At 37.3% G+C, this 26,993-nt stretch overlaps 1 protein-coding gene and 1 long non-coding RNA gene across 3 annotated transcripts in view; one reads left to right on the top strand and one right to left on the bottom strand.

Moving 5' to 3' along the window:
- The window catches only part of LOC100767001 (pancreatic alpha-amylase), a 77,380-nt gene that overhangs the window by 49,789 nt on the left and 598 nt on the right, over positions 1 to 26,993 (bottom strand). Inside the window, exons 2-3 of one of the 2 annotated variants that reach the window (XM_027395550.2) lie at positions 4,642 to 4,779; positions 3,275 to 3,336 (exon numbers count right to left, since the gene is read on the bottom strand). The gene's annotated coding sequence lies outside the window, so the exon portion shown is untranslated. The remainder of the gene's footprint in view (positions 1 to 3,274; positions 3,337 to 4,641; positions 4,780 to 26,993) is intronic. The other variant, XM_027395551.2, reaches the window with a different exon arrangement.
- LOC113833487 overlaps positions 13,432 to 26,993 on the top strand; it is a 29,680-nt gene continuing 16,118 nt past the window's right edge. Inside the window, exons 1-2 of the long non-coding RNA XR_003481200.2 lie at positions 13,432 to 15,059; positions 20,681 to 20,829. This is a non-coding gene — a long non-coding RNA (uncharacterized LOC113833487). The remainder of the gene's footprint in view (positions 15,060 to 20,680; positions 20,830 to 26,993) is intronic.

Raw genomic sequence — 26,993 nt, 5'->3', positions numbered from 1 at the left:
GTTTGTATGTTTTGTTTTGTTGTCACAGTTTGCATGGGCAAGTTTTGTTGTAGCCTTTTATTTCTATCAACTACTTTTTATCAGTTTTTAAAACCATACCTGAAAATGCTCATGTTTTTTACATAAACAATTTTCTTATATTGGGTTAAACTACTAGTATATTGTTGCATTTAAATACAGATTCTTACTGAATTTTTAATTTTTTTAATGTCTTGACTACTTATACACTGTTCTTATAACATAATTTCTCTGTTGCCACAGTAGAAATTATGTAGTCTGTTTCTATTCTGTACTGGAAAAGATATCATGCAGATTTTCAAAGTTCAAAGGAACATCAAAGCTGTTTGCCAGAGAAAGTACAGCAACATTAGGATAGATGAGCATTTCTTCTAAGTTTAAAGTCCCTGTGTTCATTCTTAAATCAACCTCACATTTAATCCTGGAAGGCATTATCATTTGAAATACGGGAAAATAGTGTAGATTATCCCATATGCTTGTCATTTTACTTTCTACTTATGTATCTAATAGCTCAGGAATTCCATCTAGGATTATGCTGGCCATCCAAAATACTTCCTCTATATTTTTTTGGTGACTGTCTTCTCAGACAAAATGTGTTACAAAATCTAAAAGTGACTCTTTTTTACTTTTATTGTTAAAATTGTTCCTTAAAAGCATTATAAAAATAATTTTCTTTCAGCCTTTTGAAGATATTCTGAAGACATCTGTTGTACATTACAAACATTCTGTGTAAAAATATTTTCTGCAGTTACTACTTTAAAATATTTTGTGTTTATGACCAGTTATCTTTACAAGTGTCAAATGCATGCATTTTTATTTGTGTTTCTTGGAGCTGGAAAGATAACACTGAAGTGTTTACTACTCTTGCATTGGACACAGGTTCAGTTTCCAGCACCTAAATGGTAGTACATATGCCTGTAACTCCAATTCCAGGGGATCCAATGCCATTTTCTTAACATTATGGACTCCAACACACACATAGTACAGACACATACTCTCGGGTATACACTTTTACATAAAAAATAAATGATTTTAAAATTTTGTTTATTCCTATAAACAAAATTTTATATTTATATTTAATGCTATATTTTTCAGAAATGTCAGCCATAAAAGTTGCAATGTTAAACTATTTTTGACTTCTTAGTGATTTTTTTGGGTAGTTTCTACCCACATTTTTTGTAACTTAAAGAAAGTATATATAAGTTATCATTAATACTAAAATTTCTGTTAATCCTACTTGTATGTGGTCCATTTTTTTATTTTTTACTATCAAAGCTGTGTTTTCTAGAATTTCTTTAAATATATATAGAGAAAAGCCTGTGCTTTGCTCTGGGTCTACTCTGTTCTACAGAATAGTAACATTCAGGCTATGCTTTGCCTGAGTGAACTGATTTTTAAAAAGAAGTGTTCCATGAGATACTGCATTTGGAGTGTAAGTGCCAAAGTAGAATGCCCTGTTCATACAAGTAAATACCCACCTGCAAGCACACAGCAGGCCACAACTGGTAAATAATTTATTAGTGCCAATGAAAATTTCCACCCATGGATATTTCAAAAACAAAAGAACTATCAGACACATGAATTTCATCTATTACATCAATTCTAACTCCCATAAGTAAAGACTATGAACAAAGGTACTCCAAGGTAATGAAACAACTGCCTACACATCACTCAGTCATTTGTCAGAGAATTACTGAGGTGGATCAACAAGAGAATTTCCAGCTGTCCTCATATTTCAGTTTAAGCATGGTTTCTCCTTCCAATTCCATGTGGTCCACTTCAGGATGACCCATCAAAATGACAATCAAAACTGCCTGCCTTGTGGGCTAATTCATAATTTCTCTGTGTCTTAGCAGTGCTCAGATGGGTTTCTTAATCATTTATTCAGCCAGCAGTATCAACCTTCTATCCTAGCATTTGCTCTCTGAGTTTGCTTTCAGTACTGACTCTTTATGTCTCATGGCCTCTTCATACATTTACTTGCTGGTCTGTAATCCATATGTTATTGTGTGAAGTATAATGTATGGCATGTTATTAATTTAGCAATCAAAATTTGTATGGAATATAAAACTATGATTGCCATAGTCATGCTTGCCAAGTTAATTCAAAAGTACTTTTGTGGCTTAAAGCTTATGAAAGAAATAATTTGTAAATTCTGACTTAGATATAGGTCAAACATATATGATTACATTCCTGGCATATTTTCCTAATCAGAATTGTAGTAGTCATCATGACTTCACTGCAATTCAACAAATAAAATCACCACTGCAAAACATTTGAAGTGATATGGTTTTCAAAACAAATTAAACCATTGGGTGATACAAACACATCCCCGTGGAAATTCGTGACCAGAAACTAAAAATTAACTCTGTTAAGCAATGCCTGCCTTGTACGGTAGTGTAACATTGCGTCCTTCTTTGTCATACCTGACCACAGCACTGGGAGGAGGCATAACTCCAAAAAACACTGATCAAAAAGTCATGCTTAATGAGATTGGAAGTCAAACCACTGACAAAGAGAAGGGCGTTATTCTCATGAGGAACTGGCTAGTAAAGGAAATACACAAAGCATTATAAAGAAGAGAAGCAAACATCAGATCATGCACCTAACATTATTTTAATGAAAATTCATGTGTCTGTTTTAATAAATTTGTGACACTGTTTTTTTTTAAGATTTGTGTATTTATTTAATTATTTGATGTACATTGCTTGGTGTTTGCCTGCATGTATGTCTGTTTGAGTGTGTCTGATCCCCTGGGACTGGAGTTACAGACAATTGTGAACTTCCATGTGGGTGTTGGGAATTGAATCCATGTCCTTTGGAAAAGCAGCCAGTGCTCTTAACTGCTGAGCCATCTCTCAGTTTTAAACATATTGCAGGTTTCTGATTTATTGGGAACATATATGTAGATTGTTGAGAGAGAATTTTTAAATTTAATTTTATATCTTATGTGACTGTTCACGTTACATTTTCATTAACTAATTACTTTGTGAAATGAATGATAGGGATACCCAGATAAGAGCATATGTTTAGGTATTTTCATGCCTAGCCAAATAATTATTGAATGTCATTTAATTCCACTCAAAATAGCACCCAATGCCTTCCAATGATCATAAGAAAACTATTCTATTAATTCCAATAAATACGCAGCCATGACATGAAATACAAATTCAGTTGTACTGACAAAAATAACATGAAGACATTAACATGAAATTTGTACTCAAACAAACCGACATATCCTTCAAAGAACACATACCATGTGCAGCCTTCCAGTGCAGTTGGAATCTTCTTATTTTGATTGAGAATGTCTGATCCAACCTGAACAGCACAATTTATTGTCACCTAATACTAATATTTGTTCTTATTTTTGGCATTCTATTTGGATTCTGCTTCCATAATACTTTGACCGGTAATCTCTGTAATGCACCATGTAGAAAGAATAAATGTGTGTTTCCTCTGGCCACAGAGCCATTGCACTTCTGCTGTCAGAGTCATGGGGCACATTGCACAGAACAGGCTGTGCTTCGATCTGAACTGTTCACTGCAGAATAGAATAGCAGCTTTCAGGTTGTGTACCACCCTGAGTTTTCTACTCTGTGAGGCAGTGGTTTTACATGAGTTACTCCATTATGAGCACAATGATCAAAGTACAGCAACTCTGTATCTTGTTTAAATAAGTGATCAGTCACAATCTATGTACCAGCACATCAAAACCTGACTAGTTATTTGCTTATGGTGATTAAAAATTCTATTTATGACTATTCAAAATTATATCAGGAACACCAAACACATGTGCTGATCAATATAACTTTCTTCCATGAGATTATAAAGGACATAGTAATACTAGATGCTCCTGTTGTAGCATTCAGCCCATCACTCGGACACTTCTCGGGGGGACTTTCCTGGGAAGATCTTCTGAGAAAGAACTTCTTGCTTTCTCCAGGCTTCAGCTCAAGCATGTTTCCTCACGTCTATAGTACATGGTCTGCTTCAGGATGACACTCCAAACTGACACTCAAAACTGCCTGTCACATGAACCTGTTTCTGATTGCTTCGTGCCTTATCATCTTTGTGGCTGAATTTATCTCTTATCTCTGACAGTCATCGACTTCTGTTCCAACAACTGCTCTCTACATGTGACTTCAGTACCACCACTATATTCTTTGGCTTTTTCAAACAAGTTCTTAACTGTTCTACAACATATATGCTATATACATATGATATAGATGTTTTGTGTATTGTTATGCAAAGCATAATGTGAAGTCTGAGTGCTACTGGCTTGAGTGATTAAATCTGAATGACACAGAAGTTATGATTGCTGCTGTACTTATTATGAATCAATTCAATTGTTCTGGGAGACTAAAGTTGCTGAAGCTGAGATAGGAAGAGCTTTTATTCAATAACCGGTGATACAGTTACACAAACATGTTCATCTAAGTTAATAAACTCCCTCCTGGCAATTGGTGGAGTTTGTAGGATTCAATTCCTTAAAGAAGAAATAGAATAAATAAACTGACCACAGCATAATTTTGAAGATATATGACTTTATCACAAATAAGTTAACCACCTCAGTGATACATAAAAAAATGTATTTACACCACAAGGCAAGATTAGCCAACTTACAGTTATACCAGCTTCCTGTGATGGGAGGTAGCACACCTCTGACATGGAGATCAATAACTGAATCTTAAGAGATCCTGGAAGGCACACACTATCTTTCCTGCTTACACAGCAAAGAGTCTCAGTTTCAGGAAAAAGTACCTAGCAAAAGAAATATACAAAGCTACAGTAAGTAAGAAAATAAAATACCAGATCTAATATAGTGTCAGTTTAAGTTAGACTATAAAGTTATATCTCTGTGAGTTCAAGGCCAACCTGGTCTACAGAGCTAGTTCCAGGACAGCTAGGGCTGTTACACAAAGAAACCCTGACTTGAAAACAATAATAATAACAGAGAAAGTTTTCAAAGAACACATTCTCTCCAAGAAATTCAAGAAAACAGACAAAAAAGAAACATTTTTTCTCATAGTCTGGAAGGAGACCTGAACAAAAACAGCATCATAAAATCTTTGGGTAATAGAATATGTGTACAATTAGCAATAGAAATTCAAAAAATAGAAAGTCACATTCACATACTTCAGGAGCCCTATTTTACATATGAGGTTACATATGAAAAATTGTGGAAGGCTGAATTTAAAGACAATAATTAACATGACAGTAAAATTTCCAATACAGCTCAGCACTCAAGTGGTATTATAGGTCTTTCAGCCAGGTAGATATACAATGAGAATCCGGAACAAAAGGCAGAGCAGGATTCAATAACATCCATTTTGGTGAGGAAAGAAATGAGCTTGAAGGTGGGGCTTATAAAACTAGTAGCTGAAGAAATTAGCATTGTAAGAAAAAAAACTGAAGAAATTTGCTTGAAGCTGTAGGAAAAGTGCAATGAATGTATCTCAGTAATTGACCACACCATATCCACTGCAAACTAAATCATTAGAAAGACACTGAATTTTTAAAAAATCTATCTCCAGAGTGCCTGTCTCAAGCAACTACACATTCCCACATTTGGCTATCCTGCTCCTCCGTGACTACTGCAGCAATGATTGAAGAGGAAATAGATATTGCTCAAGTTATTAGTAGACATTAATGTTATCCATATGATAATAGTGGTTTTTCTGGTGTAGGCATGGAGAGCTATGGAATCGTGTAAGCTTCAACCATACTTTTATAGGAAGATTTGGGAGGCTAAATGGATCAAAATTCACACATGGAGCCCCCCAAAGTATGATTTATGAGACACTGAAAATGAAGCTAATGCTAAGATATTACCTAAGAATTACAGATATTATGGATGTGAAATACCTATTGAGGAAAGCATAGGCCATGATTAGAGCCAGGATAAGATGTAAAACATGGCTGCAGCAGCTGGAAAAGAGGTGGAAATGGGAATTCCCAAGATTTGGAAGCTCACATTATAATGCAATGTGGTCAGGGTGCTGAGTGTGCAGACACAAAATTCTGTGGTTATGTATTGGGTTTTTTCTCTCCTTGTTTCTAGTTGCACTATTTTCTGTTCCTTATCTTGCAAATGAATCTTTCATCCCATGGCACTTTACACTGAAAGCACATAGCTTACTTTAAAATTTTCTGTAGGGTCTCACAGATGAGACATAGTCTTCAGTGCCAAAGGAGGTTCAGGACTTGAATTTTAAGAAATAGAGGATGACCAAGACTTTGGAAGTCTTGAAGTCTGGCTAAATATACTTTGAATTTTAATATATCCATGAATCTGTGGGGGCCAAAGTGGACTGTTACATTTGAGCATATATCATCTTCCAAAAAATGCATACATAGTGAAAGTTTTATCACCAAATTATGAGCATATTAAAAAATGATAGGATAATTAGGGTGCTTCCTGATCAATGAATTAATCTATTCATGAGTCATTATTGACTGTGATAGCAGATGGGATTGTATTGTTGATGAAGTCACGGGATTGCATTGTTGATGAAGAAAGTCACTGATGGCATCCCTTTGAAGGAATGTTTTGTTCCTAGCTCCCTCCTGTCTCTCTCTACTTCATGAAAATGAGATGAAAAGCTTTGTTCTAACTCATGATCCCTGTCATGAAGTTGTGCTTCACCACAGTTTACGGTAATGAAGGCAGCTGGTGTGTAATGCAATCTCTCAAACTGTGAAGCAAAGCCTATCCTTCTTCCCATTTTCCCTGGGATTTTGGTCACAGTGATGAGAAATTACTAAAGCACTTTTATTACTGGAAATTGTATTTGGATTCTATATCCAGAAAACACGAACCACCCAATTCTGCATTGCATCACTTAAAAAGAATAATGTGCGATTTTTCTCATGAAGAACCATTTGGTTCCCGCTGTCAAGAGTGACAGTGTACACTACCACACATTGCAGTACTCTGTGTTGAATAGAATAGAGGCTTTTAGTTTGAATGTTGCCTTGTTTCATTCTACTACATAAACCACAAGTTTCTTTGTGTACATCTTAAATACAATAAGGAAAGTAAACTGAGACACATTATGTATAGTAATAAACTTACATATTAAAAATCACAATAATAGAGTGACTTGATGTGGTCTTGAACAGAAGGAAAATGGGAAATTTTCAGCTACAAAACCTTCATCTCAGAACATTTTTTAAAAATGGCTTTTTCTAAATGGGTCAATGTGATAAATATATCAGTAACAAGTGTGTATAATTCCTATTGCTTTGATGACCAGTGGAATTAAAAGAAAACTGAACTTTCAAGATCATTTCCTCAAAAGAAACATGTTGGATTCTTGAGAATGTGAAAATAGTCTTACTTCTTCATTACACAGAAAGTTGAATCACATACCCACCATGGTGCAGTGACTACAATGGGGTTGGCATTATGGAAAATACCATTACATTCTCTTTTGTGATTCTTGTGATCCTTTCTCATCACCTAATATTATGCTATCTAGGTCTCCTTTCTAAATATATATATATATATATATATATATATTATATATATATATATTACAGGCTTGGAACAGAATATGACAGAGTACATTCTGGTTGGTGCTTTCTTTGTTTTTTCTCTCTTTCTGAGTTTGGATCACTTCACTTAACATTATACATTCTTTGCTTACACATTTTTTTCTGCAATTTTCATTATTTCATTTTTTTTATACTTGAATACTATTCCATGATGGCCTGTACCGAATTTTCATTATTCATTCAGCTTTTGATTGGCATCTAGTCCATTTCCTTGATGTTGTGAGTGAAGCAGTAATAAACATGGATGTACAACTATCTCTGTGGTAAAATATGTGTCTATTGGACTACATGCCCATGAGTGGCTTGGGTGTATCCTACATGTATTTTTCTCTTTTGAAGAATTTCCAAGTTAATTTCCACAATAACTATATTAATTTGCAATCCTACCAACACTGAATAAGAATTCTTTCCCTTTATGCTTTGCTATATTTGTTGAAAGATTTTTTAATGATAGACATTCTGACTAAGGTGAGATGGTATTTCATAGTAAGATTAATTTGTTTGAAAACTGAACCCTTTTTTCTCTTTTTTCTTTAATGTTTTTATTCATTTTACATACCAACCAGAGTTCTCCCTCCTTCCCCTCCTCCTTCTTTCCCCATCTCCTCCCCATCCCATCCCCATCCCCTAGCTATAATGGGTAAGGCCTCCCTCTGGGAGTCAAAAAAGTCTGGCATACCAAGTTGAGGCAGGACCAAGACATCCCCCACCCACCACCACATCAAGGCTGAACAAGGTATCCCATCATAGGATACCAGCTCATACATAGGAGATAGCTCCTGGTCCCATTGCCCAGTGCCCCACAGACAATGCCACACAACTGTCAGCAGCATGCAAAGGGGCTATTTCAGTCCCATGCAGGCTCCCCAGCTGTCAGTCCAGAGTCCATGAGGTCTTAGGAGCTCGGGTCAGCTGTCCCTGTGGGTTTCCCTGTCATGACCTGGACTCCCCCTTGCTCATGTAATACCTCCTCCCTCTCTTCAACTGGACTCACAGAGCTGAGCCCAGGGCTTGGATGTGGATCACTGCATCTGCTTCCATCAGATACTGGATGGAAGTTGTATGATGACAATTAGGGTAGTCACCAGTCTGATTACAGAAGGGCGGGTCAGGCAAGCTATCCACTATTGCTAGGAGTCTTAGCTGGGGTCATCCTTGTGGATTCCCTAGAATTTCCATAGCACCAGGTTTCTTCCTAACCCCATAACCCCCCTCCCCTCTATCAAAATATCTCTTTCATTGCTCTACCACTCCATCCCTCTCCCAACTTGACCATCCTGTTCCCTCATGTTGGCATTCCTCATCCCCTCCCCTCTACCCCCTGTCCCCAGTTTACCCAGGAGATCTCATCTATTTCCCCTTTTCTAGGGCAATCCATGCATCTCCCCTAGGTCCTCATTGTTACCTAGCTTCATTGGGGATGTGAATTGTAGCCTACTTATCCTTTGCTTTGCATCTAATATCTATTTATGAGTTGCAATCCTACCAGCAGTAAATAAGAATTCTTTCCCTTTATGCTCTGCTTTATTTGTTGACATATTTCTCAATGATATCCATTCTGATTAAGGTGAGATGGTATTTGATAGTAAGTTTAATTTGCTTGAAAACTGAACACTTTTTAAAATGGTCATTGGCCATTTGTGTTTCTTCATGTGAGAACTGTCTATTTTATTAGCCCACTTGTTCATTTTGTTTCCTTGGTGTTTAATTATTGATGTTAATTCTGAGTATTAGACCCCTGTCTGAAGTACAGCTGATAAAGATTTTCTCCCATTCTGTGAGCTTTTTTAAATCTGTTAGCAGGATTTTTCCTTTGTTTTGCTTTGTTTGTTGTACATACTTTTTAAAAAATCTCATGCAATCCCACCTGTTGGTTCTATTGCATTTTGTATAAAAATCATAATGATATTCTGCCATTATACCACAAGAGTAATTCAATCATGTCAATAAAAATTCCAATCCACATTGAGGGATATTCCTGAGCCAAGACACACGGTGGTGGGCCTAGGCCCTATCCCAAAGGATAGGATAGACTCTGATGACCCTCTATGGAAGGCCTCACACTCCCTGGGCAGCAGAAAGGATCTGTGATAGACATGGATTTAGTTGGGGAAGGTAGCAGAGGAGGGCAGGGAGAGGGAACTGGGATTGACATGTAAAACAATCTTGTTTCTAATTCAAATTTTAAAAAAGAAAAAAATGCCACTGAATATTTCAAGTCATCTCTAAAATGCCACACTGTGAACTGATCAATACCCTAGTATAATTCCCTCACTTAAGACTCTAAAAGAAGAACTGGCCATTAACATATTTCATAGCATGTGACTCATCAGTCATTTGTTAGGGAACTTTTGAGGAAGATCCTCCGAGGATTAACTTCTCACCATCTATACATCTCAGGTCAAGCATAGTTTCTCCTGCACAGGATACATGGTCCACTTCAAGATGATACTCCAAGCTGGCACTCAAAACTGCCTGCGAGGTAATTTGTGCCTGATAATTCTATCCCTTGGCAGCTCTGTATCTGTGTTCCTTAATGTCATGGGCATCATCTTTCTGCACAACTATCTACCTTGTATTTTGCTTTCAATATTAACCCTTCTATAACTTCTATAACTCTATAACCTCAAGGATTTTTTGGATTTTTTTAACTGGCATGTAATATTTTCAAGTGCAATAAAATGTGTTAACTGTTACTGATTTCCTTGATCAATATTAGAATGGATGGAGATGGCAGGTTAGGATCTCCTGCATATGGTGAATGAATTTCAATAATTGCTAATATAGACTGTATTCTAACCAAACAGTTTAAAAGAGCATCAGAAATCAAAGATGGAATGATAAGATATCAGAAAAGTATAGAGACACAGAAGCTACTTCAGCACAAAGTGCAAAGCAACACATCAGTCCATCAAGCCTGAACTCCTCAAAGGGTTGTAGGTGGGGTAGTGGAAAAAAAGGCTTCTCATTCAATAGGCAAAGCAGATATTCCTGGTGAAAGTGATTGGCTGTCATACCCACAGCATAAGCCCACAGTTTTTTAAAGCCTTGGATCTGTTTGGAAAATTTGATGAAACAATGATTCTTCCTTCATGCCAGCTCAGAAATCAATAGTTGATAAATTCGATTACTCCTCAAGTTCCAGAGATCTTTAGGAGACCTCCATGTTCAGCAATAACATATCATTTAATGTTATACTACTCTAGGACCATGATAACAGAGACAACCACAAAGCAATAAGTATTAAAGAAACTTTAAGCAAGAAAGTTCTTTGTGATATACTTAAGAGTCATATTTGTCCATCAAAATACTCTGGAATCTAAACTTTAAATGAATAATTCACTTGATAGTTGAAATGTAAAAGGTCATCATCTATTTTTGACAGCACTCAGTTTAGAAAAACATCTTTTTGTTTTATTCCAAGGTCTCACCCTTAGATGAAGAACAACTAATGGCTACCTAGACAGGGAAAATTGGTCTTCTCTTGTGACAAGCCTCCTAGTAGATAATCCAATCCCAATCAATCATTTCTAAGAACATAATCATAAGAACAGTGTGTGTGTGTGTGTGTGTGTGTGTGTGTGTGTGTGTGTGTGTGTAAAAGAATAAATAAAAGACCATAAATTTGAGAACAATATTCTTGGGGCATGGAAGGAGATGGATGTGTAGAAATGTCATAATTACAAAAATCCTGCATGAGATTCTCATTTTTTTAAAGAAAAGATACAACCTCTTGTAGGGAGTCACCCTAGCCCCGCCCAATAGTCCTGGGGCAGGTACCAGGTGGACCCGGGGACTCGCCCATAAGGGGGTGGTGAAGGAAAGCCGGGATGACGTAAGGGAGCTTCTTAAGGGGCTGCACGTGGGGACTCGGACCCCTTTTGTTCTGGCCGCGCTGGCTGGGTTCTTAACCTAGCTCTGGCCTGTGTTTCACCCTGCTGTCCTCTGAAATAAAGAGACCTTAATCCAATAACCTCTCACCGATATTCCTATGAGTATGTGTCAAGCTAAAGAAAAAGAAGGGCAAGAAGGAGTAGGTATTTCAGGATTGGGAATATAGCTCACTTAGGGGAGTTGTTGCTGGTTGTCTTGCATAAGGCCGTAGGTACTATCTGCAGCATCACAAAGTCTATTTGTGATGTGTTAGCTGTAGCTTCATTAGCCTAAAAATAAAACTTGTTCATGTTACACTAACATGAAATACCAAAATATTTTTCTTGAAATTTAATTTCCTCAAGTAACCAAAAGTTTAACAAGAGAAAACAAAAGGAATTATCAGGTTACAAAACAATAGTCCTAAAGTTCTTTCATAAATCTTATTAAGCATTTATTTGAATATGTTTTGAATTAAATTTGATTTATAACTCTGGTTATGTAAGATCCCATGTTTCACAAAAGTTTTCAAGTTTTTTTTAAAGTCTGATGTTTCTAATATAATTTTATGGTGATTGTTATCTTAGAATGCTACAAAGATGCCAAATTGTATTGCTAAATTGCTATCTTGAACATGCATTGCCAGTCTTATTTAGATAACATGAGCTGTCTGTGTGTAGTTTGTAAGGGACAATCTTGCTTTATTAATTCTCATTTTTGCATATGTGCTTAGGCTTTAATTTTTGATCACTTCTCATATATACAAAACTTATTGTGAGTGTATTTATTCCCCTACTACTCCCTTTTATCCACTTTCCTTCCTTTCTTATTCCCTTATTCTTCCTATGTATTTCCCCCAGTGACTACACCATTACAAAAAAAGTGACACTCCCTTCTCCTATAGCCATTCCCAGACATTAGCTTTTTAAGAAAGGATGCCGACTTATAGAAACCTCCTCTCTTCATGATGGAAAGTTAGAAGGCCCATTCTTGTGCACATATCCATAGATGCTCAATGTTCATGGTAGCAAGGACAAAGTCATGTCTGGAGAATTCTGTTTAATTGCATGCAACAAGTTTTGATTGGGTTGTTTGCTTTCTTGATGTTTAATTTCTCAAGATCTTTGAGTTTTCTAGATTTTTCATCTATTAGATATTTAGCTGGTATGATTTTTTTTCCATTGTGTAGGCTGTTTCTTCACAGGGTAGTTTATATTGTGATACAGAAATTCTGTAACTTCACAAAATTTCATGTGCCAATTGCTGTCCCTATTTCCTGAGCAAGTGAACTCTTATTTTTAAAGTCCTTAAGCTATTCCTGTATCTTGTAATGTACTCTCTAGGTTTTAGTCTAGCAGTTTCAGAGCTTTGGGTTTTATGTTGAAATCCTTGGTTCATATAAGGAACTTTGGGTGACTGACTGTCCAGGTAGCGAGATGTCTCTGTCAATTCTAGAGTTTATATATTTTCCTTCTATGGTCTTTGATAGAGTTGAAGACAGATAGTTATGGTTATAGTTTTCAGTTATTATAAAAAATAAGTTACCCTTCTTTTATTTAGACAGAAAAGAGGAGATGATGGGGAATGTACTGTGTATGTTTATCTTATTGATTGTTAAATAAAATACTGTTTGGCCAATGAGACAGCAAGTAGACGGGACTAGGAGTCAAAGAGGATTCTGGGAAATGTAGTAGAGAAGTGCTGATCCAGGCAGGAAGTGACATAGCAAGGAGACTCATATTTAAGCAAAGGAGAAAGAGGAAGGGTCCCTTTTTCCCATTCACCTCCTCCAGCGGCAGGATGTGAGCCACCAGCAAGGAGGGACGCCAATAAAGTGTCCAATAAGATAAGTCTTATAAAATATATAAATTTATGATAATTAAGACTGAGCTAACAGATGAGGAGTCCTAGTCATTGGCCAAGCAGCATTGAACCTAATACAAGTTTCTGTGTATTCATTTGGGCCTAACTTCGGCAGGCGGCTGGCGTAAAGCACACACGTGGCGGTGGGGCTCAGACAGCTTTTGGCAGAATGGCGGTGGGGCTCAGACAGCTTTTGGCAGAAATATTTATCATAACAAACATCTGTAGGGGTGGCTATTATTGAAGTTTTCTCATACTATTTATGTAAATGAAGTTCTTAATTGCTCTAAATAATAAAAATCCAAAGTCAGATATAGAGGAAAATGCAGAGAGATCAGAGAGAAGGAGAAAACCATCACCACCCCTTACCTTCTTAACATCTCAGCAGACAAGAGAGCAAGAGAATGCTGGGAAGAGGAATACAGAATGTGCTTCTTTTGAGAGAAGTCATGTAGCTGCCTAAGGAGTAACATGCGGAGCATTATGGGCAAGCCACAGCCTTGTGGCAATAGAAATGGGTTAATAATTAAGAGAGATCTATCCAGTAAGAAGCCTCACCCATTGGCCAAACAGTTTATAATTAATATAAGCCTCAGTGTGTTTATTTGGAACTAAATGGCAGTGGGACCAGGCAGAACAGAAATTTCAGTCTATATATTTCTAAACATCTGAAAATTGAAATGCAATGAAAACATAATTGTGATGTGATTACTTATTACTTACATAAATATATATGCTGATCACTGGTAAGTAAGAACTATTTCCTAGAGACTGCACCCAGTATCTTTAAATATCTGTATCATGTGCCTAAGGGGTTCTAAAGATGTCACTATAAATAAAAATGTTTGATTTACAAAGCAAAGTTCTTTATATTCTGTCAAATTACATTTTGATCAATAGTTAACTTAGCACTTATGAAATAATATTTAAAACATAATTTTCTAATTTTTTATGTTGAATATAAAATGTTTCTACTCAAATGGTCATTTTCCTTGTTTTTTACTTGTCTAAATTACTTTTATAGATACATTGGTTTTAAGCTTCTGTGACCTGTGAAATATTTGCAGGAGTACGACTTCTGCTACATGATGCTATCACTTTAATAATGGATTTCAAGTAAATTCAAGCAAACTCTTTCCAAACTTCTTTTTTCCCTCAGATTAGGTGGGAAAGTATTTTTTCTTCACATTGTCATTCCCCCATGTATAAGACCAGACAGCAAAGTCACATATATTCCCCAGGGAAACCAAAGCACAGAATGATTACTGATGTTTTTAGACAAGAAGTTTTCAAAGACTGAAATTGGCTCACTAAAAAGCTTCAATGAAAACAGGCAGGATAAAAGTTCTGGTTCATCTTATGAACCCTTATAATAGCTGGTACACTTAGCTATCATCTGCCATTGGCTCCTTCTACTATCCTTTTAGAAAAAAAGCCTGGGAATCTATTACTGATGTGCTGCAGACACCCTCATCCATATATGAATTCAGTAACAGATGGCCAACTAGATAACTCAGTGCCTGACATTTCTAAATTTTTAGAGAAAAATAAGAAAAAGAAGGGGATTATAATGGAGCCCTATGAACTAGAATTGATTTTCAAAATTTGTCTTGTTGTTATTGTTGTTGTTGTTCTCAATTGCAGCTCCCTTAAAAGGAAAGACCAGGCTAGTACTGCAAGAAAGATTTATCAGTTAGAAACCTTTTAAGGTGATAAAGAAGGAAAAAGGAAAACCCGTAAACAAATAGGTAAATATAGCAACCTTATAGAATGCTTGTAAAATGAAAATTACTAAGTTGTTTTCTTATATACCAGGAATGTTAACTTTGGATTTTAATTATTTTAATTAGCATTGTTTTCTAACTATCTAAGGTTAAAATGTCTTTGTTTGGTTACTTTGACATTTTTATAAAATTTCATACAGAAATTCAAAACATTTGGATTATATGGCACTCCTTTCTTTCCCCTACAACTCCTACCATGTCCCCTCACAGCCACCTTACCAGGAGGTAAGACACATAGAGAAATCAATCAAGATCAAGTGGTTTTTTCTTTTTTTTTTTTGTCTTTGTTTCATAAATGAAGGAATATGTTGGAAGATAAATAAATTTGGCTGTTTTGAAAAGCTTCAATGGCCTTTGGGTAATTGTGGTTGTCTCTGATTGTTACCTAAACATGGACAGTTAGGATAGGCATAAAGTTACATGGCTGTAAGAGTTCTATAAGGAAGTGGCTGGAAGTTTTGAGTGAACTACCTAATAGGGGGACTGGCCAGGCCTTCAAAGCTAGATCAAGATTAAATTCATGAAAAGTACATTGTGACAGTCTTATGCTTTATATGGCTATGTGACAATCTATTATATTAATGTACCATCATCTGCTTATTCAATCACATGTTGCTAGACATTTCAGTTGTTTTCATTTTAAACAAAGCTGTTACGAAAAAGTATGAATTATGCTCTCCATAAAAAGTTTTTATATCATGTGTGTTAATATCTAGAAAAAGGATTGGTGATATTGTATATGCACAGACACTACAAATGCTTGCCAATTTTTCAAATGTTTGCCCCAAGTGAGAATAACATTTAATATTCCAAGCCATCAAATAACAATGGACCTTCTGCAAAGTTATTCATAACATTTGTCTTTGCCTCTCTTTTGAATTTTAAAATGTCATTCTACTGTATCTTATCAAGGCTTTGGTTTTATTTAGATGACAAAGGAAGTTGGCCATCTTGTTCCTGAAATGTTTAATAGTTCCCACTGTATGGGTCCATTTAATGAATTTCTTGCTTTCTACTAGATGATGATAAACTTTTATTTCTTTTTATTGACTTTTTCACTCACTAAAACATTCAACAATTATTAAATACATCTTTACATTTCACTTGATCACAAAAAAGCAACTGTGAAGAACTGGATTGTTTACATCACCTTGCATAATTAAAAAAACAAAAAAAAAGAAACTAACCCTAAAAGGAAATTTTGAAGGACTAATGCCAGTACCTCAGAATGTAACCTTATATGAGATAGGCCTTTTCTGGAGTAATCAAGTCTGGCTGAGGTTACATCATTTTGTATATTAAATCAATGTTTTCTATTACTGGAATAAGTTCCTTGTGGCATTGGCTTACTTTATTTTTCATATTGATATATGATTTGCTTATGTTACCTTGAGGATTTTTACTCTCATGTTCATGAGGAATATATTATATATTTTTCTTATACCTTAGATCAGATAATTAGATTTGTTACTGATAAAGAGTTATAGAGGTCTTTTCTACAGTCCAAATATGAATTACTTATTGTTTGGAATTATTTTCTCTTACTTCCTGTTCTTTTCATGTTATTTCATTCCACACATAATTTTTTTAAAAGCTTAGAGTCATGTAACCACATTGTCTTTATTTTTTATAGTATTCCCTGTAAGAAATTTTGAAATCTAATGTGCTCAAGGTTTCTTTCATTGTGCTTCATGCAAAGGGAACTAACACAGACCATGCAAGCTCACTTCAGTCTCCATGAGCATCTATGAGCCTTGCTTACTTGATTCTGTGGGCTGTGTTCTCCTAGTGTCCTCATCCCCTCTGGTTCCTACAATCCTTCCTCCCCTCTTCCAAAATTTTCTGAGCTCACCTAACTTTTGGCTGTGGGTCTGTGCTCCCCTCAGTTACTGAATGAGACCTCTCTGATGATGGCCAGGATAGGCAATGATCTCTCAGTATAGTAAAATATCATTAGAGATCATTAATTTACTCTTTTTTCTTTGCCAGCTGTATTTGGGTCTATCCTGGGTCTCTGGGCTATCAGCCTTTATTACTGGCTGGTGGGCATAGGCTTCCTCTCCTGGCACGAGAGTCAAATTGAACCAGTAATTCCTTGGTTAACCCCACAATTTCTAGGCCACCATTGCTCTAGTGCATCTTGCAGACAGGAAAACTTGTAGGTCAAGGTTCTGTGGTTGGGTTGGTGTCCCAGTGCCACCACTGGAAGTCTTGCCTGGTCACCAAAGATGGACAGTTCAGGCTCCATATCCCTCATACTAGAAGTCCTCCCTCAGGTCCCCCTTGTAGATTCTAGAGAATTTCCACTGCACTATATTTCTTCATCGTCCCCCTCTAAACAAGCTCAATTCCAGTTGTCTTTCCCCATACGCTCTCCAACTGTCTGATCCCTCCTGTTCCTACCACCTGAAAAATACATTCTATTTCCCCTTCCCAGGGAGATCATGCATCTCCCCTTGAGCCCTCTTTGTCTGTGGATTGTAGCATGATTATCCTTTAACAGCCAATATCCATTTATATGTGAGTACACGTCCTGTTTGTTTTTCTGGGTCTGGGATGATTCTTTTCTCGTTCTATCCATTTGCCTGAAAACTTCTTGATGTCATTTTTTTTATTTAAAAATTTTTATTCATTTTATATACTAGTTTCCCCTTCCTCCTGTCTTTCCCCTGCCTCCCCCAAAACCACCCCCCATCCACTGCTCAGAAAGGGTAAGACCTTCCTTGGGGAGTCAACAAAGCCTGGAACATTAAGCAGGACCAAGTCCCTCCCCCTGCATCAAGAGTGAGCAAAGCATCCCGTCATAGGGAATGGACTCCAAAAAGCTAGCTCATGCACCAGGGATAGATCTTGGTCCCACTGCCAGGGGCCCCTCAAACAGATCAAGCTACACAACTGTTGTCCTCATGCAGAGGGCTTAGTTATGTTCTATGTAGGCTCCCCAGCTGTTGGTCTAGAGTTCAGTTACACTGAACCTGATTGAAGAGGAAGTGGGAAGGAATCTTGAATGCATTGGAACAGGAGACCAGTTCCTAAACATAACACCAGTAGCATCAACACTGATAGCAATAATCAATAAATTCGCCTTCTGAAACTGAAAAGCTTCTGTAAGGCAAAGGACATAGTCAATAAGACAAAATGTCAGCCTACAGATTGGCAAAAGATCTTCACCAACCCCATATCTGATAGAGGACTGATCTCCAAAACATGGATGGAGGACTGAACTCAAGAAACTAGACATCAAAATATTAAATAATCCCATTTAAAATGGGGTACAGGTCTAAACAGGGAATTCTCAACAGAAGAATTTCAAATAGTTGAAAGACATTTAAAGGATTGCTTGACATCCTTAGTCATCAGAGAAATGCAGATCAAAATGACCCAGATACCATTTTATATGCCTGTCAGAATGGGTAAAATCAAAAACACTGATGACAGCTTATGTTGGAGAGGATGTGGAGTTAAGAGGAACACTCCTACATTTCTGGTGGAAGTGCAAACTTGTACAGCCACTGTGAACATCACTATGGTGGTTTCTCAGAAAATTGGGAATCAATCCACCTGGAGATCAAGCAATGTTACTCTTGGACATATACACAAAAGATGCACAATCATACTCCCACAAGGACATTTGCTCAATTGTGTTCATAGCAGTACTATTTATAATAGCCAGAACTTAAAAACAGTCTAGATACCACTCAACTGGAGAATGGATAAAGAAAATGTGGTACATTTACACAATGGTGTACTATTACTCAGCTGTAAAGAAACAATGGCATCATCTTTGGTTGAGAGACATCTAGGTTGTTTCCAGTTTCTGTCTAATATGAATTAAGCTTCTATGAACATAGTTGAGCAAGTGTCCTTGTGATTGAATAAGTGTTCTTTGGGTATATGCCCTAGAATGATATAACTTGGTCTTGAAGATCAATTCCCAATTTTCTGAGGAACTGCCATATTGATTTCTATAGCTGAATCTGTCAGATGTGGAGTTGGTGATAATCTTTCCCCATCCTATAGGCTGCAGTTTTGGCCTTTGATGGTGTTCTTTGCCTTACAAGAGCTTTTCAGGTTCAGTGTTATCTGGTTTTATATTGAGGTCTTTGAATTGAATTTGAGTTTTGTGCAGGGTGGTAGATAGGAATCCATTCTTCATACACACATCCAGTTAAGCCAGCACTATTTTATGGAGAAGCTTTCTTTTTTCATTGTGTGTATCTGGTTTCTTTATCAAAAATCAGGTGTCCATAGGCATGTGAACTTATTTATGGGCCTTTGATTCAATACCGTGATCAATATGTCTCTTTTTATGCCAATACCATGCAGTTGGAAAAAGAAATAAAGTGGAAGGGACTCAGAGGAACCCAGGAGGGCTGAGGCTTTTCCCAGTGTATTACAGCTCAATTTTAAGTAGCATTGGTGGCCTGGGGTGGTCTGAATGAGAGGAAAGGTCCATAGGGGAGCTCCAAGGGCCAGCACCTTGACGTCTTGGAGGGGCTGAGGATTGAGACTCTCATAAGTAATATCCCAGGCTCAGGCAACCAAGCAAAGGCTGCTGGCTGAGAAGGTAGACCTGCCCAGTCTCATGCAGGCATGCCTCTGCTGCAGTGGGCTGGGACAGGTTTCTAGTCAGACAGCCTACAGTGGTTACCTCAGATTTATCTTCCTTCTTTGAAGGCAGGGAGAGCCACCAAAGGCAGCCTGGCAGTCCTTGAATAACCCTGAAAATGCTGTCAAAGGCAATGAAGGGGCAGGTAGGAGCCATCCAGGGGCTGGGGCTTCCTGCTGACTCCTCAGGTTACAGCCTTTCGAGACTGGGATTTACAACCCTGAAGCCTATTGGAGCCAAGCAGTACCATAGGAAAGAGCCAGGAATTGAGTCAAGAGAATGAGGGTACTGAAGGCCAGCAGGGCAGAGCTTGGGAGAGAACTGGGACCTGCGTGGAAACCAATGGTTGCTGCGTTGGAGAGCAGCTTGTTCTGGCTCCCTCCGTGCAGGTGCACTGAGTGTCTGGGGTTCTCACCTCCCTGACTGCTTGTTCATCTTGCCAAAAGGCTGTGAAGACCTTGTATATGTAAGTGTCAGTGCCCTTTGTGTGTGTGTCATGTCTGGAGATGGGAGTGCTTTAACCAACAGATAGAAGTATGAAAAGAAACTATTTTTCACTCCACCCTAGAACCAGGCTGAGACTGTATAGCTATGAATTAGAATTGCATGTGCAGGTGGAGGTAGAGGGTCAGGGACATACTCAAAAATAGTAGGTTCCAGATTCATGAAGCTTCTTTAAGACATAGCTAGGAATGAACACTCTTCCTCTGCTCTGCTAGGATGAACAGAATACTGCAATTGGTTTATTGTTGGTGATTTTTATGTCTGCAGAAATGCAATGACATAATCACACCTTCTGCAGGGAGGTATAGGGGCCCCTTTGATCTTCACCTCCTGGTGTTCATGGCTTTGTATATAAGGGCCTCCATCTTTGAATGAAGGCAATGCCTCTGACTTGCTTCTCATAGAATCTTGAAATGGGGAGAAGATGCCTCATTACATCAAATTGAGTAGGGCTTTGTCTATTTCCCTCTAGAAAGTCTCCTTGTAGGCTTGAAAAAGGAAGCAGCCATGTTTGAAAATCTTGATGATGAGGACAGAAGGAAGTTTTGAGGAACTGTGGATGGCCTCCACCAACATCCTATTAAACCAAAGTTCCTGGGTTCTATGACAGCAAGAACGGAAGTGAGTTTTGGCTTGAGTTTGTCTGTCTATCTGTTCTGGCTGCTGTGACCTGTATTTGAGCAGGGGATGTCTGCCTGAGTTAGGGATTGTGACACAGAGGCTGAGTTAAGAGGTGAGGAGGGAAGGGATTGGTTCTGTGAGAGCTGACTCAAAGGAGTGGAAGAGTTCTCTGGGTGGGTGCCCTACCTGTTTTTCTGGCTGGTATGCACTTGAGCTTGAGATGTCCACGCAAATTGGTGGAGGGGAGAGCAGCAATTTATTTATTGGCCTCTGGCTCCCTTTCAGTACTAAAGACATACCACTGTACTGCCTCCAATAACATGAATTATTTTTGCTGAAAAATTCACTAGTAACCTATAAATAGGTCACATTTACACAAACAATTCATCTGATGCTAATTTTAATAGATTAATTGCAACATGCCTCAGTGTGGGTTTGCTATATTTAATATCACTGGATTCCTCAAGTTTCCTGAATTGGGTTGTCCAGTTCTTTCCTTAGGTTTAGTAAGTTTCAGTCATTATTATTTCAAGTATGCTGTCAGTCTATTTCCCTGCCCTGAAATTTTATAATGTGAACATTGCTTCATTTTTATAATGCACTATATGTGCTTTAGAACACATCTTTTGCCTGGTTGGGTCTGCGACTGAGTCTCTGTAGAAAATTTATCAATGCAATAAGTAATTTTCTAAGATTCTCAATGCTTCTTTTTACATTATTTTTTACATGCACTACTTTTATATTTAACACCTTGTTTTTTTTTTTTTAAATCATTGCACATTCTTATCATGGTAATTTTGTTTTTATCTGGCTCTCTATGTCTCCATTTTATTATTGTTTTATTATATATGGAATAAACTACTTCAATTTTATATGTGCCATAGTTGCCTGTTTCTTGTCTCTTATTTTGGCATCTTATTCTTAAGAAATTAACCAAATCTATCCTTAGTTAACTTAGTTTTAAACAAGATATTTTCTATTCCTTGTAGCTAGTTTTTGAAGACATGTCATGTGTTTCCTGGTATAACTCGTTATTCTACAAAACCTCTAATCTGGTAGGTGGTTGCTATTAGTATTTAGATACAGGCAAGAGAGAAGTCACTCCTTTGGATTTTGAGAAGTCACTCTCAAAAACTTAGTTGGATTATGTTCTACCCATTTTCTTCCCTGTGAAGAAAACAGGAAGTGAGGACTTCTTTGTTTACATGCTATATTGTGTGGATTGGAAGGGCGATACAGGTCTAGTAAGAGTGGACAGCTGACAAAAGTATCTTCTTGATTAACTGTCCCCTTAATTAGAATGAAGAGTCCTTCTTTATCTTTTCTGATTGGTTTTACTTTGAAGTCATTTTTTGTCAGATATTAGCATAGCAACACCTATTTGCTTCCTAGTGTCATTTGATTAGAGTACTTTCATCCATCCTTTTATTCTAAAATGGTGCCTATCTTTAAAGCTGTGGCTCTTGTAGACAGAAGACAATTGGATTGTATTGCCATTCCTTATAAATTTTCAGTGAGCACAAAATCCTCTCTGAAGCTTAGTAGTTAGGGAACATTAGAGCAGTAATACTGAGTGTGATTCTTTTTGGTAAACTCCTTTGTTATACAACTGCTTATTTTTCCTAAATTTAAAGTGGGACATTGCTACCAATGTCCCAGAAATGAAGTATTTTCTATAATATATAAGAAACTACATTGGAAATTTTGTCACGCAGAGAAACATGCAGATTTATGTTACATAATAAGTAGCAGAAGGGTTGGAAAGATGGCTCAGTGGCTAAGAGTATTGGCTGCTCTTCCAGAGGTCCTGGGTTCAATTCCCAGCAACCACATGGTGGCATGGTCACAACCCCCTATAGTGGGATCTGATGCCCTTTTCTGTCACAAAGTCATGTAGATGAAGCACTAGTATATAAAATCCTTAAAGAATTAAGAGGGGGCTATATAAGTAACAGGAGTAGTAACAGATACTTTATAAATTTATGTGGACAGTTCTGCTAAAGAGTACTGATGGGTTGGTGTTATACACACATTATTAATATGGAAATTGAGGTTCAGAGAGATATGAAAGACAAGAATTAAGACCAAAAAAAAAAATTCATTAACATCTACAGTTACAGGCTAAATGTTCCTATTAACAACAATATTAACAATGAAAATCCTTAAATGGGCATACAGAAATAAAAATCAGTGGTTAGTCTGCCTCTCCCCCAAAACTGAAGACCCTTCATACATAAAATAGATCACAGATTTAGAAAAAATCCTTGAAAGGCATTCTTTTTGTTTGTTTTATTTTCAAGTCAGTTTCTCTGTGTAGCTTTGTAGACTAGGCTGGCCTTGAACTCACAGAGTGGTGGGATTAAAGGCGTGCACCAGGAAATTATTTTAAATAAGGGATAAAATTAGGTTTAATGTCTGGTAATAGCTTGGTATCTCATGATAATGAAAGATCAAAGCTTATCATGAGAAATTCTATACTATTCATTACAAGCATATACACAAATCACAAAGGGCATAGAACAGTACAAATAAATTTTATTATATAAATTTCACATACAATAAAATCTGTTGTCAGATGTATAGATGTATAGCTTTGACAAAGTACCTTTAGAAAGAGAACCACAATATAAGATAAAGTTATGGTGTCCCGAACTCTCACATCATTTTGTACTGAACTTGTTCACCTACATTTGAACTCTGACTAGTTGTGCTTTGTGCATTCTACAGTCGGCCTTCACAATATTTTTTGAAAATGCTGTCTCAGTACATTTGAAGCTCATTGTCTTTACATTTTCCAATTGCATGTGAAGTTAAAAAACATAGGGGTGCTAACTTGCCCACCAATAGCCTTGGATGAAGGTTCTATTTAAACTTGTTCTCCACTTCTGCATCTGTTGTCCATTTTCTGTTCTTTCCTATTTTGATTGCTTTATGTTTTAAATACAACTGCCACCAATGCTTTATAAAGGTTTTTCTCTGTATCAATTATGTCTTTATTATTTTAACTGCTTTTGCAATGCAAAATCACTGTCTGAAATCCATTTCTTAAATTAATCAGACAATTAGTATTTTATGAACTCATTGCTTAACTGGAGTCAGTGACTTTATCTTGTATTTTTAAGTGTTAGTTTTCCATTCCACAAAAGGCACATATCTTGAATATGTTTTTGTGAGGAATATATATTTTTCTTTCTTAATTCGATGTTCAAATATTCTATTTTGTTCATTGATATATTTAAAACATTAAAATGCTACTTTATGCCTACTGAATTGGCATCTCATTGTGTCAAAGCCTTAGCTGACTGAATTTTCCTGGAATTTTGTTCAATTTTTGGTCTTTTATTCTTCCTGCACATAACACCAGTAGCCCCCACACTGAGATCAACAATTAATAAATGGGATCTCCTGAAGCTGAGAAGCTTCTGTAAGGCAAAGGACACAGTCAACAAGACAAAATGACAACCCATGGATTGGGAAAAGATATTCACCAACCCCACATCCAACAGAGGACCGATTTCCAAAATTTACAAAGAACTCAAGAAGGTAGTCTCCAAAACACCAAATAATCCAATTAAAAAGTGGGGTACAGAACTAAATAGACAATTCTCAATAGAGGAATCTAAAATGGATGAAAGACACATAAGAAAGTGTTCAACATCCTTAGCCATCAAGGAAATGCAAATCAAAACAACTCTGAGATAGCACCTTACTACAGTCAGAATGGCTAAAATCAAAAACACCAAGGACAGTTTATGCTGGAGAGTATGTGGAGAAAGGGGAACACTCCTCCACTGCTGGTAGGAGTGCAAACTTGTACAGTACAGCCACTTTGGAAATTTGTATGGCGATTCCTCAGGAAAATGGGAATCAGTCTACCACAAGATCCAGAAATTCCACTCTTAGACATATACCCAAAAGAAGCACAATCATACAACAAGGACACCTGTTCAACGATGTTCATAGCAGCATTATTTGTAATAGCCAGAACCTGGAAACAACCTAGATGCCCCTCAACTGAAGATTGAATAGAGAAAATGTGGTACATTTATACAATGGAGTACTACTCATCGGGGGAGGGGGGGGAAGCAATGAAATCTTGAATGGATGGATGTAGAAGAAACTATTCTGAGCGAGGTAAAGACAGGCATTGTAAGTACTCACTCATATGTGGATTTTAGACATAAAGTAAAGGATTGCCAGCCTGCAGCCCAGGCTGCCAGAGAGGCTGGTAAACAAGGAGAACCCTGAGAGAGACATACATGGTCCCCTGGAGACGGAGAAAGGGACAAGATCTCCTGAGCAAATTGGGAGCATTGGGGGAGGAGAGAGAAAAGTAGGAGAATGAGAAGGGGAGAAGAAGAAGAGTGAGGAAGACATGATGGGACAGGGTGGTTGAATTGGGGGAAGACAGAAGAGAGCAAGATAAGAGATAATATAATAGAGGGAGACATTATAAGTTTAAAGAGAAAAAAAGGCACTAGGGAAATGTCTGAAGAGCTACAAAGATGACACCAACTAACAATCTAAGCAACAGAGGAGAGGCTACCTTAAATGCCCTCTTCTGATATTGAGATTGATGACTAATTCATATGCCATAGTATAGCCTTCATCCAGCAGCTGGTGGAAGTAGAAGCAGATACCCACAGCTAAACCCTGAACTAAACTGAAATCCAGTTGCAAATAAGGACTCATGAGCAAAGGGGTCCATATCAGGCTTGTGAAATCCACAGAAACAGGTGACCTAAACAAGGGAGAGCTCTTGGTCTGGGGAGACTGATACCTAGGAAACCAGTATGGGATTGATCCAGACCCCTGCATGTGGGGGGTCAGTGAGGAGACCTTGGAAATCTATGGGGCCACTTGTAGTGGATCAGTACTTATCCCTAGCATTAGGAATGGACTTTGGGAGCCCATCCCACATGGAGGGATACTCCCTGAGCCTAGACACAAGGGGGTTGGCCTAGGCCCCATCCCAAAGAATATGACAGACTTTGAAAACCCCCTATGGAAGGCCTCAACCGACCCCTGGGGAGCAGGAAAGTATATGGGATAGGTAGGGTGTTAGATGGGTGGGTGGGGGTGGGTGGGAGAGGGACCTGGGATTGACATGTAAAATAATTTTCTTTGTAATAAAAAGAGATAAATTAAAAAAAGTTACAAAGTAAATATCGTAAACAGATTTTACATTAGATTGTCTACCAGATCATAACTATAGGGACAGATTATAGCTTTCAAGAACTGGTCCTCTGCTAAATTTTTTAATGTTATTAACTGAAACACAATTACATCACCCCCCTCCCCACTCCCATCCAATCCAGATATCCTCACTGGAACCCTACAATGTCCTCCTCCCACTCTTAAACTGACCCCTTTTTTATTATTGCACCAATAATACATAATACACCCCTGTTAAGTTATTCATGTGTCTTCACTAATTTTATAGAGATGTTCAAAATGTTATCTTTTCAGAACTTGGTGAAATACTACACTGGTTATTGGTCTTTTTTCTCAGCAGTGTGGCTAGATCAGAACTTTTTCAAATGTATTAATCTTTTCTCAGAACCAGGTTTGTTTACACTTTTTTCATCTGTTTGTTCATGGATTCACAATCTTCTCTTCCATTTTGCTGAATACCACCTCTCATTTCATCCAGCTTCTCTAGTTCATTCTGATCCATTCCACGTGTCCAGCTAAACCTTAATCATAACAACTCATCTTACTGACTCACTGAGGAACTACTATATTTGTCTACTGTAAGCATCAGATCTCAAGATTTTCCATCCTGTTCTGTTAATGTTTCTTTACCTTACCTGAGCAGCTAAATATTATCAGCATGTTCTAGGTTCCCCACTCTCTATTTCTAATTCCTATATTGAATTCCTTTATTCTGTCCACTTTGCAATGCCATAAATACCAGAGAAGAAGCTATAATTCTCTAGGATAAGTCAGTGAAGGCACAGCCTTTGAGGAGCATCTCTGAGGTAAAGGTATATTCTATATTCATCAATGACAAGTGAAAACCTTCATAAAAATATAATTCTTTGGGGAGGGAGAGGGAACTGGGATTGACATGTAAAACAAGCCTGTTTTATAATTCAAATTAAAAAAAAGTACAAAACTTAATTTTTTCTACTAAAAATAAATTTCACCAAGGGAACAAAATA

Source organism: Cricetulus griseus, assembly GCF_003668045.3.
Source record: "Cricetulus griseus strain 17A/GY chromosome 1 unlocalized genomic scaffold, alternate assembly CriGri-PICRH-1.0 chr1_0, whole genome shotgun sequence".
NCBI lineage: Eukaryota > Metazoa > Chordata > Mammalia > Rodentia > Cricetidae > Cricetulus > Cricetulus griseus.
This window is presented reverse-complemented; position numbering and strand designations above follow the sequence as displayed.